Source organism: Colobus angolensis, unplaced genomic scaffold, assembly GCF_000951035.1.
Source record: "Colobus angolensis palliatus isolate OR3802 unplaced genomic scaffold, Cang.pa_1.0 Scaffold143, whole genome shotgun sequence".
Lineage (NCBI taxonomy): Eukaryota > Metazoa > Chordata > Mammalia > Primates > Cercopithecidae > Colobus > Colobus angolensis.
The window spans coordinates 5,735,791-5,752,782 of NW_012114522.1; the positions used below are offsets into that span (position 1 = coordinate 5,735,791).

Here is a 16,992-nt window from a genome sequence, read left to right on the forward strand (position 1 = left end):
TCATGAAATAAAAAAATTAAACTTACCTACATATTAGAAAAACATCAAAAGTCAACCATGAATCCAGCACATCATCAACTGAATAGACAAAAATTCTACCAACAAACTTAAGAAAATATCATTATCTATGAAACTCAAGTACTACTGCTTAAAGAGCATTGACAGAACTCTCACCTCAAGGTTTCCCTGCAAAACAAGGTGAAATGCATACTTAAGACTCTTTAAGAATGAGCCACTGATAAAAACAACATACTCGTAACTTGTGTAACATTTCATACACTTTTTTCAAGCACTGCACAATAATTAATTTGCATCAGACTTTCCAAATGAGAAAAGCTTCACTTATAGAACTTCTTTCCCGTGGGAGTTTTCACATGACTTTTCAAGTAAATGTGAAAACTTAAAATATTCCTGCAGTTTCTAAACTATTAGAGTTTTAATCCTGTGTACGTTCTTGTATTTACAAGGTCCAGCCAGCTACAGTGTGCATTTTCATATGTCCTTGAGTGGGTATGAGAGAAATGAAACATTCCCACATTCTGGACATTCATAGGGTTTTTCTCAGGAATTAGCTGATGTCTTCAAATGGAACGAACACAACTGAAGGCCTTTCCACAAATTTATATTCAAAAGGCTTTTCTCTACTCTGAGTCCTCCCAAATCTTCAAAAACAGGAAAATCCGAAGGCTTGACCACATTTCCTACATTCTTAAGATTTCCCTGCAGTGTGAGCTCTTTCATGTTTATGAGAGAATGGGAAAGAGTAAATGTTTTACCACATTTCTTACATTCAAGGGGCTTTATTTTTTTTGAGACGGTGTCTCACTCTGTCGCCAGGCTGGAGTGCAGTGGCACAATCTCGGCTCACTGCAACCTCCGCCTCCTGGGTTCAAGTGATTCTCCTGCCTCAGCCTCCTGAGTAGCTGGGATTACAAGCATATGCTACCACACCCAGCTAATTTTTGTATTTTTAGTAGAGATGAGGTTTCACCGTGTTGGCCAGGATGGTCTCGATCTCCTGACTTCGTGATCTGCATGCACAGTGCTTCCCCCCAACCCCCCATGGCTTTTTATGTCCTTGAAAAAGAACTAAGACAACTGAAATGTGCCACCATGCCCAGCTTTTCCTTTTTTTTCTTTCTTTTTTTGAGAGGGAGTCTCGCTCTGTCACCCAGGCTGGAGTACAGTGCTGCAATCTCGGCTCACTGCAAGCTCCGCCTCCTGGGTTCACACCATTCTCCTGCCTCAGCCTCCTGAGTAGCTGGCGTGAGCCATCGCGCCTGGCATTATTTTATTTTTTGTAGAGACAGGGTTTCACCATGTTGCCCAGGTTGTTTCACGTTGTTTTAATCCAGGCTAGTTATGAACTCCTGGGCTCAAGCAATACACACAACTTGGCCTCCCAAAGTGCTGGGATTATAGGCTGAGTCACTACACCCAGTTATCTATATCATGACTTCTTTCATGGTGAGTAAGGTGACTGGAACAAGTGTAGGCTTTACTGCATCTCTTACATTCATAGGGTTTTTCTCCAGTATGAATTCTTTCGTGGAGGTGAAGGGAACTGAGGCGACTGAAGGCTTGGTCACATTGTTTACATTCATAGGGAATCTCTCCAGTATGAATGCTTCCGTGGTCATGAAGGGAAGCGAAACAGCTGAAGGCTTATATCACATTTGGTACATTTATAGGGTCTTTCTCCAGTGTGAGTCCTTTCATGCGTCTTAAAACAACAAGAAAATCTGAATGTTTTCCCACATTCCTTACATTCGTAGGGTTTCTCTCCAGTGTGAGTTCATTCATGTATGAGACAAGAACCGGAAACAGTGAACGCTTTACCACATTGTTTACATTTATAGGGTTTTTGTCCTGTGTGAGTTCTCTGATGTCTTTCAAATGAATTGAGAAAATAAAAAGCTTTCCCACATATCGTACATTTATAAGCCGGATTTCCATTGTGCATTATCATGTGTCTTCTAACACCTGGAACAGAAACGAAGAATTTCCCACACTGTTCACATTTATATTGCTTCTCTCCATATGGTTTGTATCCTGAGCTAGGATGTGCCTATTAAGGAGGGAATGACGTACAAAGACTTTTCCACAAATACTGCATTCACATTGTTTTAATCCAGAAGAAATGTTCTCATTCAGATCAAGATTTGGAATTTGGCTGACAACTTGTCCATCATACTGACTACCTTCTTTGCTTTCACACAGTCTCCGTACCATATGATTTCTGTAAAAAAATGACAAGCACATTATTATTGCTTGGTTTAATAACTTTCTACTTATTAATAGGTCTTGGACTTACACTGCAACCAATACCAGGGAAAATGCATTTTTTTTTTTTTTTTGCCATGACTGAATTATTTGAAAGTAAATGGGTTACTACTGAAAACACAGCTACCACCTGCATGACTGTGACCAAAATAGTAAGATTCATATACACAATTTTGTAGTACTATTTTCAAGTAAACTGTTTTCCAAGCATTGACTGCTACACTGAAATACGTTACATTTTGGGTGAAATTTTTCTAAAAAGAAATAAATTTCAAGTGACTCTTATTTGTTTTGATTGTTTGCTTTTAAGTTCATGACATGCTAAGATTCCTTCAGAGGACTTTATTTCCTCTTCTCAGTACAAATTATCTTATATCTTTCCCAAGTTTTTCGAAGTGATCTTCAATATTCTGGTCTTTCCATTTGTTTCCTAAAATGCAGACCCACAAAATTATCATGAATTATTACAAACTATAGAAACATTACTAGATTTAATGTTCATTGTACACAGTGCCCATGCCTGATTTCTTCAACAAATCATTCCCTTGCCCCATTCCAAATCACAAATAGCACTGATGATAGGGAAATACTTCTGTAATTAAGTGAAATGTCACAAATAGCACTGATGATAGGGAAATACTTCTGTAATTAAGTGAAATGTGTTGTCATTCTTACCTACAGAAGCCAGGTTCCTGCAGGTTTCCTGCATCACTTCTATGCAGAGATTCTTCTGAGAAGAATTTAGCAAAGCCCATTCCTCACGGGTAAAGTTCACAGCCACATCCTCAAAAGCCACAGAGTCCTAGAACATTCCACACATGTGGATAGAAGGATGGGTGAGACTGACAGCACTGGGAATCTATACTCAATTCATAAGCTGTTTACATGATTCTAAATTTCCAAGCATTTGTTCTATGACTTGATTGTCACAACTCTTACTCTGTTCACACATACTCCCTCCCACACAGCAGTACTAATGCTGGAATTGAACTATTCAAAAAGGCAACAGCAAAGTAGAAACACCCATTTCATTAGAGAATCCGGGGAGTAAGATGTGCTGCTAGGAGTTACCTTTTAACTTCACTTTGTACATTTCTAGTATCTGCCATAATACCTGATGTGCATAAGTGAGTTAATATTATCAGTCCTGAGACTACTTATTCTTCAAAACGCCTGCTCGCAAAATTCCATCTTTCTTTGTATTAGTAACTTACATTTTGAAAGGGATTCCACCAACCCAAGTAATAAGAATGACTCACTGCATCTAAATGGCTTATTCAATATATTTGCCAAAACTTTTTCTCTGAAGGTCTATTATTTTGTATCACTGCAGTGGTGCTTAGGGAACCAGACACCAAAACACAGTCTGAACACTAAGTGTTCAATGAGTTTCCCTGGTAGACAATATTTTACATGTGCTGTCATTTGTTAACTGGGGAGTTGAGCCCATTCCATGTGATTACACCAAGACAGAATAGGCTGATTAAATTTAATTGAGAAGTAAATAAAACCAATAATTGATATTTAACAATACCAATACAAAATTTTTTTAAATTTCTATTGCACAATCTCAAGGCAGAAAGCAATAAGAGGAAATATGACACGTTTTTTAAAATGACATTAATGTCACCACTTCCAGATGCTAATCCTATGAAATCACATAAATTCCCAAATCAGGTTGTTTTAGGCAAGAAAAACTACTTTTTCATACGTAGTAAAAATGACAAATGTCTAACGCTTTTTAGTCATCTAAAAAAGGAGTGATGGCTTGTCTAACATACTTCTGAGATTTTCAAACGAAAATATTCACGACAGCACAGTATTAGCAGAGAGATGAGCAAGCAGACCAAGGGAAAAAAAAGTCTTAATGGCCCAGCATTTATATGGAAAGTTGAGGAATGATAGAGCAGGCACTGCAGAATAGAAAAAGAAATCACATGCACTTTAAAATACAAGGCAAACCAGGCTGGCACCTACTTGGGAAAATGCATTGCATTCTTCTCTATTCCATGAACAATAATCAACTTATTATATATCAAATATGAAAGATAAAACCAGAACACTTTCAGAAGTCACAGGAAGATTTTTTTTTACGAAGGATTAGGCAGAATTTTTTTTTTATGTAAGAAAAAAGTGATAAAGAAACAGACAAACTCAAACATATTAAAATTTAGGGAATAAAGAGAAAATAGAGTGGGCCGGGCGTGGTGGCTCACGCCTGTAATCCCAGCAGCTTGGGAGGCTGAGGCGGGCGATCACCTGAGGTCAGGAGGTTGAGACTCACCTGGCCAACATGGCAAAACCCCATCTTTTTGTTGTTTGTTTGTTTTTTGAGATGGAGTTTCGCACTGTCGCTTGGGCTGGTGTGCAGTGGCAAGATCTTGGCTCACTGCAACCTCCACCTCCCAGGTTCAAGTAATTCTCTTGCCTCAGTCTCCGGAGCAGCTGGGATTACAGGTGCCTGCCACCATGCTCAGCTAATTTTTTGGTATTTTTAGTAGAGACAGGGTTTCACCATGTTGGCCAGGCTGGTCTGGAACTCCTGACCTTGTGATCTGCCCACCTTGGCCTCCCAAAGTGCTGGGATTACAGGCATGAGCCACCGTGCCAGGCCTAAAACCCCGTGTTTACTAAAAATACAAAAATTAGCTGGGTGTGGTGGTGGGCGCCTATAATCCCAGTTACTCGGGAAGCTGACACAGGAGAATCACTTGAACCCAGGAGGCGGAGGTTGCAGTAAGCAGAGATGGTGCCACTGCACTCCAGCCGGGCTACAGAGCAAGACAGTGTCTCCAAAAAAACAAAAAACAACAAAAGAAAACCTCAGATATCCAGATACGAGGATATAGATGTGTCCACTGTCATAAATTCTTCACCATGCTGCAAGAGGGGAACTGACATTCTGGGGAATCTTTGTAAATCATCAATTTATCTATCACACTTTTATTTCACCAGTAGCATTTACAAAGCTAAGTCCTACAATTCCATTTGAAATTACCCTTAAAAAGAACAAACTTTTAAAACTTACTACACTCACTCTGGGGGAGAAATAAATACGAATTTTTAGCAAATAAAATATATCATTTTACCTTGCCTCTTTGAAATAGTATTTTTATCTTTCAAGCTGTACTGACAAAATGTATCTTACAGTCAATGAAAACCGGAAACTCAAATAAGCAGACAAGCCTTTTCAAGGTAACAAACTCAGGGAGAGGCAGTGCTGAGTCCAACACAGACCTTTCTAAGTGTCACGGCAGGCCATTCTATCCCTCAGGACACCCATCCTGTTCAGTAAAGCGCTCAGTGACCACCTAGGAGGCACTGGCACTGCTCTTTGTCCTTCTGAGCGCCTTAAGTGCATTTTCATATTCAGGTTCTTGCACATCCTCTCCAGGGTGGGTTTTCCTTGTCCCTTGGGACAGTTTTTCTCTCTTCACAAGTCTGAGACAATCTAGAGAGCAGAAACCATTTCTGCCTTTTCCTCTCAGTATCAGCATCCCATTGGCAGACCATCGATGTGTCTCCGAGGAATAAAAGCTCGGGCTGGAGGAACAATTTTAATGAACTAGCTTTAACGACATTACGTTGTATTGTCCATTAGTTTTAATGTCTTCAAATTTTAATGACCCTAAGGGGTCACCATTTTAGATTAAACTATACCAGGAGATTCCTCTAAGGCCAAGAGCATCCAGCTGTTCCCCTAAGCGACTCTACCCCCTACCTCAGGCTGTCCTTGGCGATGAGATGACCCCGGGGCTGATACTCACTAGACCCTCCAATAGACATGGCCACAGTGGGTATCCTGGGACATCCCCAGACAGTTCTAAAATGCCAGGACTAGGAAAAGACAGGAGGGTGGCTGAGGACACAACACCCTATAAAGTTTTCACGGGGGGACCTCAACCTAAAGACATTTTGGTCACATGTACACTTAGGAAAGATGAAAAGAAGAGAGGCACAAAGATTTATTTTTACAGTAGAGTGTCAGATGATTTCTTCTCCACTTTCCTCTCATGTAAAATGTTTGGAAACAGAAAAATAGTTTGGCCCAGGTGGCTCACGCCTGTAATTCCAGCGCTTTAGGAGGCCGAGGCCGGCGATCAATTAAGGTCAGGAGTTCGAAACCATGCTGAAACCCTGTCTCTACTAAAAATACAAAAATTAGCTGGACGTGGTGGTGGGCGCCTATAAGCCCAGCTACTTGTGAGGCTGAGGCAGGAAAATCGCTTGAACCCGGGAGTCAGAGGTTGCAGTGACCTGAGACTGCACCATTGCACTCCAGCCTGGCGACAGGGCGAGACTCCGTCTCAAAACAAAACAAAACTATATATATACACACACATATATATATCATATATATTCACACATGTATTATATATATACATGTATATATATGATATATATATGTGTGTGTATATATATAGTTTGCTTCCTCATTAACCTTATCAAAGCCTGTCATTTACACTCCTCCTGTGGACCCCAAACCATGACTGCGGTACCCGGTTTATGAATCGCCCTCTGCTCAAACACACCGTTTAACGTTTTAACAAAGCCTCAGGTTAATTTTAGGGGGAGAAAGGTGGGACTGGAAGCCCATGAACCACAGCTTCTCCCACGCTGGAACGTCCGCTCACCGAGTCGGGGCTCTCCCGGATCACCCTCCCGTGGTCACCGCACTACCTGGGTGGGGGAGGCGCGGGGTTCCCGAGAGGGCGCCGGCCGGCGGAAGTGGCGCCCACAGGTACAGACAGGACGCAGGGGTCCCGCTGCCCGCCCCGCCCGGCCCTGCACAGAAGGGGACTGAGACCCGGCTGCGCCGCGGCGACTCGGTCTGCAGGTTCCGCAGCGGATGGCTGGTTCCAGCAGGTTTCAACCAGCCCTCTTCCCCACTTCGGAAAGCCAGGCGCAGTCCACTCACCACTCCTTGGCTTCCCGGGTGTCCCGGCATCAGCTAGGGATGTCCCAATACCCGCAGGTCACAGGGTGGCAGAGGCTGCTGCAGAGCCACCTGGGCCTCCCAGAGCGAAGAAGTAGCAGCGGAGACTAACAGAAAGAGCCTACTGCGGCCAAGGCCAGACAAAGCGCCCGCCAGCCAAATCCCGGAAGCCGCCCTCTCCTTTCCGGCGGCGCGCCTGATAGAACGCTCCCCGCCCCAGCGCCCCTGATTGCCTGGGGCTTCAGGCCCCGCCCCCTCAGGCCCTGAGTGACAGGAGATTGCGATCTCACGCGAGGCTGGATGAGGCCAGAATGACCCTTTTGGCTTAGCGGTTTGTAGGGGGTGCGTCCTTCCTGCGCTGCGATCTGGCCATGCAAGGAGGACATTCGCATTTAACCTTGTATACAAGGTTATAGCTATCTGTGCATAAAACATATATAAAATTGCAAGCAATGTAATGACAATTCTGTAACTGCCCAGTGAGTTCACCTTGCCCGCTACCTAGACAGAGCCGATTTCTCAAGACGGGGGAATAGCAAGAGAGAAGGAGTAATTCACGCAGAGTCGGCAGTGCGGGAGACTGGAGTTTTTTATTTTTTTTTATTTTTCTGAAACAGAGTCTTGCTCTGTCGCCCAGGCTGGAGTGCAGTCTCGGAGTTTTATCATTATTCAAATCAGTCTCCCTGAGCATTTGGGGATAAGAGTATTTAGAAAGTTTATTTTGCCAAGGTTGGGGATGCTTGTGCATGACACAGCCTCAGGATGTCCTGATGACAGTTGCCCAGGGTGGTCAGAGCACACCTTGGTTTTGTTGGAGATAAATGCTCGGTGCCGCAAAGTGAAACCAGCACTCAAGCGAAAGTTTTCTCAGCAACCCCATTTACTTCTGCAGAAGCGTGCTGCTCGCATCAATCACAATCGCAAGAGCACACGGAACAAAGGAAAGCAGGGGTTTTTATTCCTAACACAGTCTCTACCTCTGGCATGGGCTGGGGCCAGACCTCAAGATCTAAACCGACCCGGTTGGCTATTTGTGAATATTTTCCCAAATAAGGAAGGGGGAAGGGGGATGTGAGTTGCAACAGTGGGACGTGTGGTTTCGAAGGGAGAAATGGGTGCAGAGCAGGTAACCAACGGAACAGACGTGAGTTATTGATTAGAACTGACGGGAAGGTTGTTTACAGTAACTAAGGGCAAGGAGGCATGGAGAACAAGAAAGTTGAGTTCCAGAAAAAAACACAAGAACGTTAGCATGCTAAACCTTGGAAGAGAAACTGACTGTATCTGACAGTTTTATACATTTTAGGGAGACAGGAGACATCAATCAACATATATAAGATGAACACTGGTTTGATCCGGTACAACCTGAAGCAAAAGTGGGTCAACTCGAAGCCAGGAGGGGCTTCCAGGTCACAGGTAGGTGAGAGATGAACTGTTGCATTCTTCTGAGTTTCTGATGAGCCTTTCCAAAGGAGGCGATAAGATATGCATTCTTCTCAGTGAGCAGGGGATGACTTTGAATAGAATGGGAGGCAGGTTTGCCCTAAGCAGTTCCCAGATTGACTTTTCCCTTTATCTTAGTGATTTGGGGGGCCCAAAATATTTTCCTTTCTAATTTCCCCCTTTTGTTTTAAAAATATTTTGGAGAAAGCATTTTAGAAGAAAATCAGTCTCTGGTGCCAGGTTCTGTCTGATTTCTCATGGAGTAGCTGGGATTACAGGGGCGCGACACCACACCTGGCTAATTTTTTTTTTTTTTGGTAGAAAGGGGGGTCTCCCTCGGTTGCCCAGGCTGGTCTCTGGTGCCCACCGCGGGGCTTCCCATAATCTCTACAAATAATCCAGTGAAGGAACACCAGAGCGTGGAAAGCTGAGGACGACCGACAAAGGACTCCCAAGTAGGTTCTCACTTCAAGCTCTAGGGTAAGTCGGGCGCTCGGGGAATTCCAGGGAAACCTCGGGAAAATGTGGGTCAGGCTGAGAGTAAGTTCGCTAATTACTTAAGCCTTGTGCGCAGTTACTGCGCCGCGGAGGGGTAATTGTGAGGACCCAAAATCTCACATCTTTGTTCCATCTGGTAGACAAGTATTCTCCTTGGTTCCCAGAATATGGAACCTTGAATGTAAAAGATTGGGACAAGGTCGGATCAGACTTAAAACGAGAACAAGAGGGCCACGATATTCTCGTCTCTGCTTGGTCTGTGGGGTCCGCAATTAAAACAGCACTGGAGCCCTTGCACACTGAGGAGGAGAAGGGGGAGTTTCAGGATGACATAGGAAAGTTGAATAATCAGGAGTCTAATTATCAGCAAAGTGAACCATGACAGTCTAGTTTAAAAAAAGGCGAGAAACGGGAAGGTATGTATGCTAACTTATAAAAGAAACAGTGCCACCTACTGCGCCTTTAGGGGAAGGTCTGGAATGGCCACCCCCAGGCCAGCCTTAGGAATTTTTGGAAGGCAAGCCTGAGACAGGCCTTGCCGCTCCCATTGTTGCAGGCCCTGCCAGTAACTATGGTGAAGGGAAGCTTCAGGCTTGTCCAACAGCCAATTAGGATGAGGGAATGATCCAGGCTTGCCCACCTGTTAATTATGGTAGAGGAATGCTGGGAGCCGGTCCAAATACAAATTATGGCACAGGGACAATCCAGGCATCCATTCACCAGGCACAAGAAATGGGGGATTTCAATGCTTGGCAGTTTCTGGTAATTCTTTCGCCAGCTGAGGAGTCCAGAGACCTTGCTCAAGCATGCTGGGAGCCATTTCCTTTTAAACTATTAAAAGACTTAAAGCAAGCAATTGGACAAGATGGGCCAAATTCTCCTTATGTTCATTCCTTGTTACAATGTGTGGCTTATAACAGACGCTGAATACCTACAGATTGGGAGGCAGTAGCCCAATCCACCCTGTCCTCCTCTGAATTTCTCCAGTTTAAAATCTGGTGGACGGCTGAAGCAACAAATCGGGCACGCAGAAATGCTCAAGCCCAACGTCCCCTTAATATCACATCTGATCAATTGCTTGGAAGCGGACAGGCATGGGGTACTCTAAATCAGCAGATGGTAATGGGTGATGAGGCTGTTGATCAGCTCAGAACTACATGCCTAAGAGCCTGAGAAAAAATTCACGGCCTTGCTACTGCTTATCCTTCTTTTCACACAGTTCAACAGGGTCCAAGGGAGCCTTATCCAGATTCTATTGCCCGTTTGCAGGATGTGGCTCAAAAGGCTATTTCAGATTCTCATGACAAGACAGTGATCGTTCAGCTGCTTGCTCATGAAAATGCTAATACAGAATGTCAGGCAGCAATTAGACCTATTAAGGGAAAGGCAGATCTAAATGAGGAAAAAACTTTAAGTGAATACATGAAAGCCTGCGATAGCATTGGGGGGCACCTCAGCCATCGCGGGGGGTGCCTCACTCCACTGCGATGTGGATCATAACAGCGAGGGGGAGAGACGGGTTGCTATTACTCCCCATTACGATGTGGATCATAATAATTACTCTTCCCTGCAATGTGTGTCCATTATTAGCAGTCTCTTTTGTTCAGGATATTAGGAACAATTTCACAGGTTGTGTGTACACAGTCTGCAATAGGAGAACGAACACCATCCTCTGCACCTCCGGATATTAGGAACCACATCACACAATGGGTGTACACTTTTTGGGAGATTTCAGGTAATGTCATCCTGTGTTTCCCTGAACAATCAGAGACATATCACAGGGTGGCTGTACACCCGCTACTCTCTTGGCAGGAACATCATACTTTACCTACTGGAAATTAGGAGCAATATCACAGACTAGGTGTCAAGCTACTGTCATATTGGAAGTAATATCATTCTCTCCCCCACAAGTGATGAGGAACAATATCACAGGGGGGTGTGTACCTTCTCCGGTAGTGGGAGTAGTATCATCATCTCTTCCTTTAGATGACAGGAACAATATCACAGGGTGGGTGTAACCCCGTGTGTTTTTGGAAGGAATGTCATTCTCTCTTCTTCTAAGTTTTACAATTCACATCGCGGGCTGGGTATACACCCCTTGTTATATTGGATGGAATCTCAATCCTCTTTCAACTTGTATCTCATCCTCTTTCAACTTGTATCTTTAGAACAATATCCCATGGGGGTTGTACATCTCTTCAAAATTGGTAGTAATGCCATCTTCTCCTTTCCTGGATATCAGAAGCAAGATCACAGGAGGGGTGTACACCCCTTGCAATATTGATAGTAATATCACCTCTCCCCTGTGGTTATTAAGGACAAAATCCCAGGGTGGCTGTACGGTTCCTACTTTATTGGGAGTAGTATCATCCACTCACCCCCTGGATATCAGGAACCATATCACAGAAGAGTTGTCCACCCCCTTTGATACTGTCAGCCATGTCATCTTCTTCCCGCCCGGATATTAGGAACGATACCCCGGGGTTGGGGGCGGTGTACACCCACTGCGATATCGAAAGTAAAATCAGCCTCTTTCCCGCTGGATATTAGGAACTATATCACAGGTGTGGGTGCACCTTCTGGGATAGTGGGAGTACTATCAGCCTCCACCCCGCTGCATATTAGGAACAATATATGGGGGGCAGGGTGGTTACACCCCCTGCAATATTGAGAGCAATATTCTTCTCTTTTCCCTGTACAGTAGGAACTACATCACAGGGGTATGTACACCTTCTGTGATATTGGGATTAATGTTATCCTCTCCCCCACTGAATGTCAAAAACAGTATCACAGAAGGGTGTACACCCCCTGTGATATGGCCAGTAGTATCATTGTCTCTACCTTTGGATACGAGGAACAACATCACAGAGGGTGTGTACACTCCCCTGCAATATTGGGCACAATGTTATCCTCTCTTCCCCTGCATATTAGAAACGATATCCCTGGTGGTGGGAGGTGGAGTACATTAAGAACAGTATCACTGGGTGGGTGTACACCCCCTGCGATATTGGGTGTAGTATCATCCTCTCTTCCCTAGGATATTAAGACCAATATCACAGAAGGGGTGCACAGCCACAGCTTGCAGGACCCCGAGGAGCCCTCCTTCTGCTTGGAAGCTGAAGACAACTAGGAGGACCCAGAGGTCCTGAGCTCTCTGCTGCTGTTCCTGAATGCCCCTGGGTACAAGGCCAGCTTCCATGGCCTGTACAATGTGACGCTGCCATGGCTGAGCAGTGTGTTCTGCAGCTTTAGCGACGAGGTAGAGCTGACTGGGCGCCTGGCACAGGCCCGAGGGGCGGCCAAGAAAGCTGGCCTCCTCATGGTCCTGGCCAGGCTCTGCTTCCTCCTGGGGCAGCTGTGCTGCAGGAGGTTCAAGCTGTCCCAGGCCCGGGTGTACTTTGAGGAAGCACTGGGGGCCCCGGAGGGCAGCTTCGGGGACCTGTTTCTGATGGTGGCTGTGTACGCCAACCTGGCCAGCATTTACCAGAAGCAGAAGAACCGGGAGAAGTATACACAGGTGGTTCCCAAAGCCATGGCCCTGCTCCTGGGGACGCCCGGCCACATCTGCAGCACCGAGGCGGAGGGGGAGCGCCTGCAGCTGGCACTGCGGTGAGTGGTGGATGGCCAGAGCCTGCAGGCCGAGGCCCAGGTCTGCTTCCTGCTGGCCAGGCACCACATGCACTCAAGCAGCCCGAGAAGGCCCTGCCCTTTCTAGAGCGGCTGCTGCTTTTGCACAGGGACTCGGGAGCCCCAGAGGCTGCATGGCTCTCAGACTGCTACCTACTCCTGGCTCACACCTACAGCCGCAAGTGCCTGCCCCATCTGGTGCTGAGCTGTGTCAAGGTGGCCTCATTGAGGGTATAGGACTTGCTGGCCGGCTCGCTGAGGAGCGTGAACCTGGTGCTCCAGAACGCCCTCCAGCCCCACAGCCTCCCTACCCAGACTTCCCACTACCTCAGGCGAGCGCTGGCCTCCCTAACCCCGGGCACAGGCCAGGCGCTGTGCAGCCTTCTCCATGCCAGCCTGGCCCAGCCGTACAGCCACCATGGCTACCACGGCCCAGCCATCACCTTCATGATGCAGGCGGTGGAAGCCAGTGCTGTTGCCGGAGTCCGTGCCATCGTGGACCACCTAGTGGCCCTGGCCTGGCTGCACGTGCTTCATGGGCAGAGCCCGGTGGCCCTGGACATCCTGCAGTCTGTCCAGGATGCAGTGGTGGCCAGCAAGGACCAGGAGGGCGTGAATGCCAACATGGTGGCCGTGGCTCTGAAGAGGACAGGTCGGACGAGGCAGGCAGCACAGGGCTACTACCACGCCCTACGGGCGGCTCGGGACCTGGGCCAGTGGAGGAACCAGGCAGTGGTTCTGGCCAACTTCGGGGCCCTGTGTCTGCATGCGGGTGCCAGCAGGCTGGCCCAGCACTACCTCCTGGAGGCCGTGCGGCTGTTCTCGAGGCTGCTCTGCGGGGAGTGTGGCTGGGACTTCACCCATGTGCTCCTGCAGCTGGGCCACCTCTGCACCCGCCAGGGCCCGGCCCAGCAGGGCAAGGGCTACTACGAGTGGACCCTTCTGGTCGCCGTGGAGATGGACCACGTGGAGAGTGAGTGCCCTGGTTCCTCCTGTGCGCCTTCCGGGGCCACTCGGGTCAGGGCACACCTGGGGTTTGTGATTTAGAAACAAGTGGTGGTTTTTCCACCATTGAAAGTGCTGAGTCATGGCCAACAGCAGATGTTGGCAAGCGCCCTGGAGACAGTGCCCTGGAGACTGGGGCAGCCAGCTCTTCCCAGTTTGCCCAGGGACCATCCTGCCTTGAGCACTGAAAGTCCTGCATGCTGGGAATCCCCAGACATAACCCTGCGATCAAGGCAGGCGCTGCTGAGCTGGGACTTGGGGCCCCTGCATGAGCCAGGCCCTGAACACCGGTTCTCGTGCCCGTGTTATCTGCTTGGTATCTTGGCAGCCCTGTGCACCTGTCATCCCACTTCACAGAGGACACAGGGGCGGGTGATTGCCCAAAGTCGCAGAGCAGTTCATGCAAAAGCAGCTCGTTGTGCAGAGTGTGCCAGGCCCCACCCACCAATGGGGCTTGTGGGGTCCTTGGGTGGCAGGGGCTGAGCATGGGAATGTGAACTTCAGGCCAGAGAAGCCACAAAAGGGTGAGCGGCGTGATGGTGGGGCAGCACTTGGCCCCGGGTTAGGGAAGCCTCTTTAGTCTGGGACCAGAGGGTTGAGAGGATTTAGTCAAGTAATAGGTGTGGATGAGGGGCTGGTGGTGGGGGAGGGGCTGGTGGTGTAGCCTGTGTGAAGGCCCAGGGATGAGCGAGTGGGGCTGAGTGAGCGGGGAGGAGTGGGGTGTCAGTGGTGGTGAGTAGGGGTGAGTGAGCGGGGGTGTGATGGGGGTGAGTGAGCGGGAGTGTGAGCAGGGATGAGTGGGGTGTGAGCAGGGGTGAGTGAGCAGGGCTTATGCAGGGAAGTGCAGAGTTGGGAGTGGGTGGGTTGGGTGCTGGAAGGTGAGAAGCTCTTCTGGAGAGCTAAGCAGGGCCTGGGACCTCAGGCTGTGGCTTGGCCTCTTCCCCAAGAGCACTGGGGAGCCATGGAGTGCTGTCGAACAGTCACTGCACACTGAGTAGTAAACGGACAGTAGGTGGGCAGGGCTGTCCGAAATCTAGGCCACAGAGGATAGATGAGGAAGTTGAGTCCAGGGAAACTGCCGAGACAAGCGATACTGTTGTGGGTCCCCTCTGCCTTGCAGCACTTTGTTCATCCTCCCAGGATGGACATCATGGCATAGTGAGACCACTCAGAGGTGCCTCCTGTGGCCTGGCCCAGAGCTCCAGGGGCTGTGGCCAAATCTGCCCATTTCCCAGCACAAGCCTGGCACCACTCCTGGCCCTAGGAGGGATGAGATTTTGGAAAGGACCGTGTGAAGGGGCCCCGGTCCCACACATCTGCCCAAGGAGGGGTGGGGGGTTCAGACCCAGGCTTCTTCCCCAGGGGCATTCTCTGACTGGAAGGAGACCCTCCAGGAACCCAGCACCCCAGCCCCCACTGCAGCCTCCGGTGGCTCCTGGCACAACAGCCTGTGGCACCTCCTCCTACGAGGCCCTCCCCGGGGTGCTGGGGGATTCAGACTTGGAAATGCAGGCCAGGGAACGGGGATCATGCTTCCCTGTCTCCCTACCCTGCGCTGAACAGTCGAGGAGACCGAGGGCGGGGCTGATACCCCACATGCTTACTTGGGGTCATTTTTGAGTCACTTTCAGTAATTTGTGTCTTTCTAGGAGTTTGGCTGCTGGGTCTAGATGGTCTGATTTGTTGGTGTACAATTGTTCGTAGCGTTTTTATGGAATCCTTTTATTTGTCAGGTTGGCAATAATGTTTCCTCTTTCATTTCTGATTTTAGAAGCTCTGATTTTAGATTTTTAATTTTTTATTTATTTATTTTTATTAGAGATGGGGTCTCATCATGTTCCCCCAGGCTGGTCTTGAATGCTGGCCTCAAGCGATCCTTCCACCTCGGCCTCACAAAACGCTGGGATGACAGGCGTGAGCCATGGTGCTCAGTCTCTGATTTTAGGTATTTGTGTCCCGTCTTTCTTTTCTTGGTCAGTCTGGTGAAAGATTTGTCAATTTTGTTACTATTTTCAAAAAACCCACTTTTGGTTCTGTTGATTATCTCTTTTGTTTTTCCATTCTCTGTATTTTTACTTCCCATTTCTACTCTCATGTTTATTATTCTCTTCCTTTTGTTCACTTTGGGTTTAGTTCATTCTTTTTCTAGTTTCTCAAGGTGGAAGGTTAGGTTTTTGATTTGAGATTTTTCTTCTTTCTTTGAATGTAGACATTTACAGTTATAAATTTTCCTTTCAACACTGCCTTAGCTGCATCTTGGAATTTTTGATACGCTGTGCTTTTTTTTCTTTTTTCTTTTTTTTAAAGACAGAGTTTTGCTCTACTGCCCAGGTTGGAGTGCAATTTTGGCTCACTGCAACTTCTACCCAGGTTCAAGCCATTCTCATGCCTCAGCCTCTCAAGTAGCTGGGATTACAGACGTGCATCACCATACCCAGCTAATTTTTGTATTTTTTATACAGATGGGGTTTCACCATGTTTCCCAGGCTGGTCTCAAGCTCCTGGACTCAAGTGATCCTCCCGCCTCAGCCTCCCACAGTGCTGGGATGACAAGTGTGGGCCACCACGCTGACCCGGGCTGTGCATTTGTTTGCATTCTTCTTAAATTAGTTTTCAGTTTCCCTGACGGTCTCTTCTTTGACTCACTGGTTGTTTAGGAGTGTGTAATTTCCACATATTTTTGAATTTTCCACATTTCCTTCACAGTTGATTTCCAGTTTCATGCCAGTACAGCTGAAGGACACCTCTGCTTTGGTCTCAGTCCTTCTCCATTCACTGAGGCTTGTTTTGTGGCCTGGCACGTGGTCTGTCGTGGGGAATGTCCCGTGGGTGCTCGAGAGGACTGTGTATTCAGCTGTTGTTGGGTGACGTGTGTGACAGATGTCCATTCGGCGTACCTGGTTTCCGGTGTTAATCTTCGGAATGTTTCTGACACTAGAAAATCAGAAGCTTTCCACCATTCCCAGCACCCTGGCTTTGGGAGAGGCCAGTGAGCCTGTGCGTTTGGAGCCTGGTTGCGTGACAGAAGCACATGTGGGAACGCCAGGGGCCAGCTTTGAACCCCATTCCCCCAACATGATGCCGTGTGTGGCAGACATGACGCTTGGCTTTGCTCTCTTAGGGTTCCATCTGTGACAGGGGCTACTTGTGCCCCTGGCCTCATCAGCTCAGGCTGAAGGCGGCCCTGGTCCTGGCCAGAG

General features: G+C 47.5%; 2 pseudogenes; one reads left to right on the forward strand and one right to left on the reverse strand.

Moving 5' to 3' along the window:
* Positions 1-1,376: 1,376 nt before the first annotated feature.
* LOC105507071 lies at positions 1,377-7,361 on the reverse strand (annotated as a pseudogene).
* A 1,110-nt stretch (positions 7,362-8,471) lies between these two features.
* On the forward strand, positions 8,472-13,834 carry LOC105507088 (annotated as a pseudogene).
* The last annotated feature ends 3,158 nt before the right edge of the window (positions 13,835-16,992 follow it).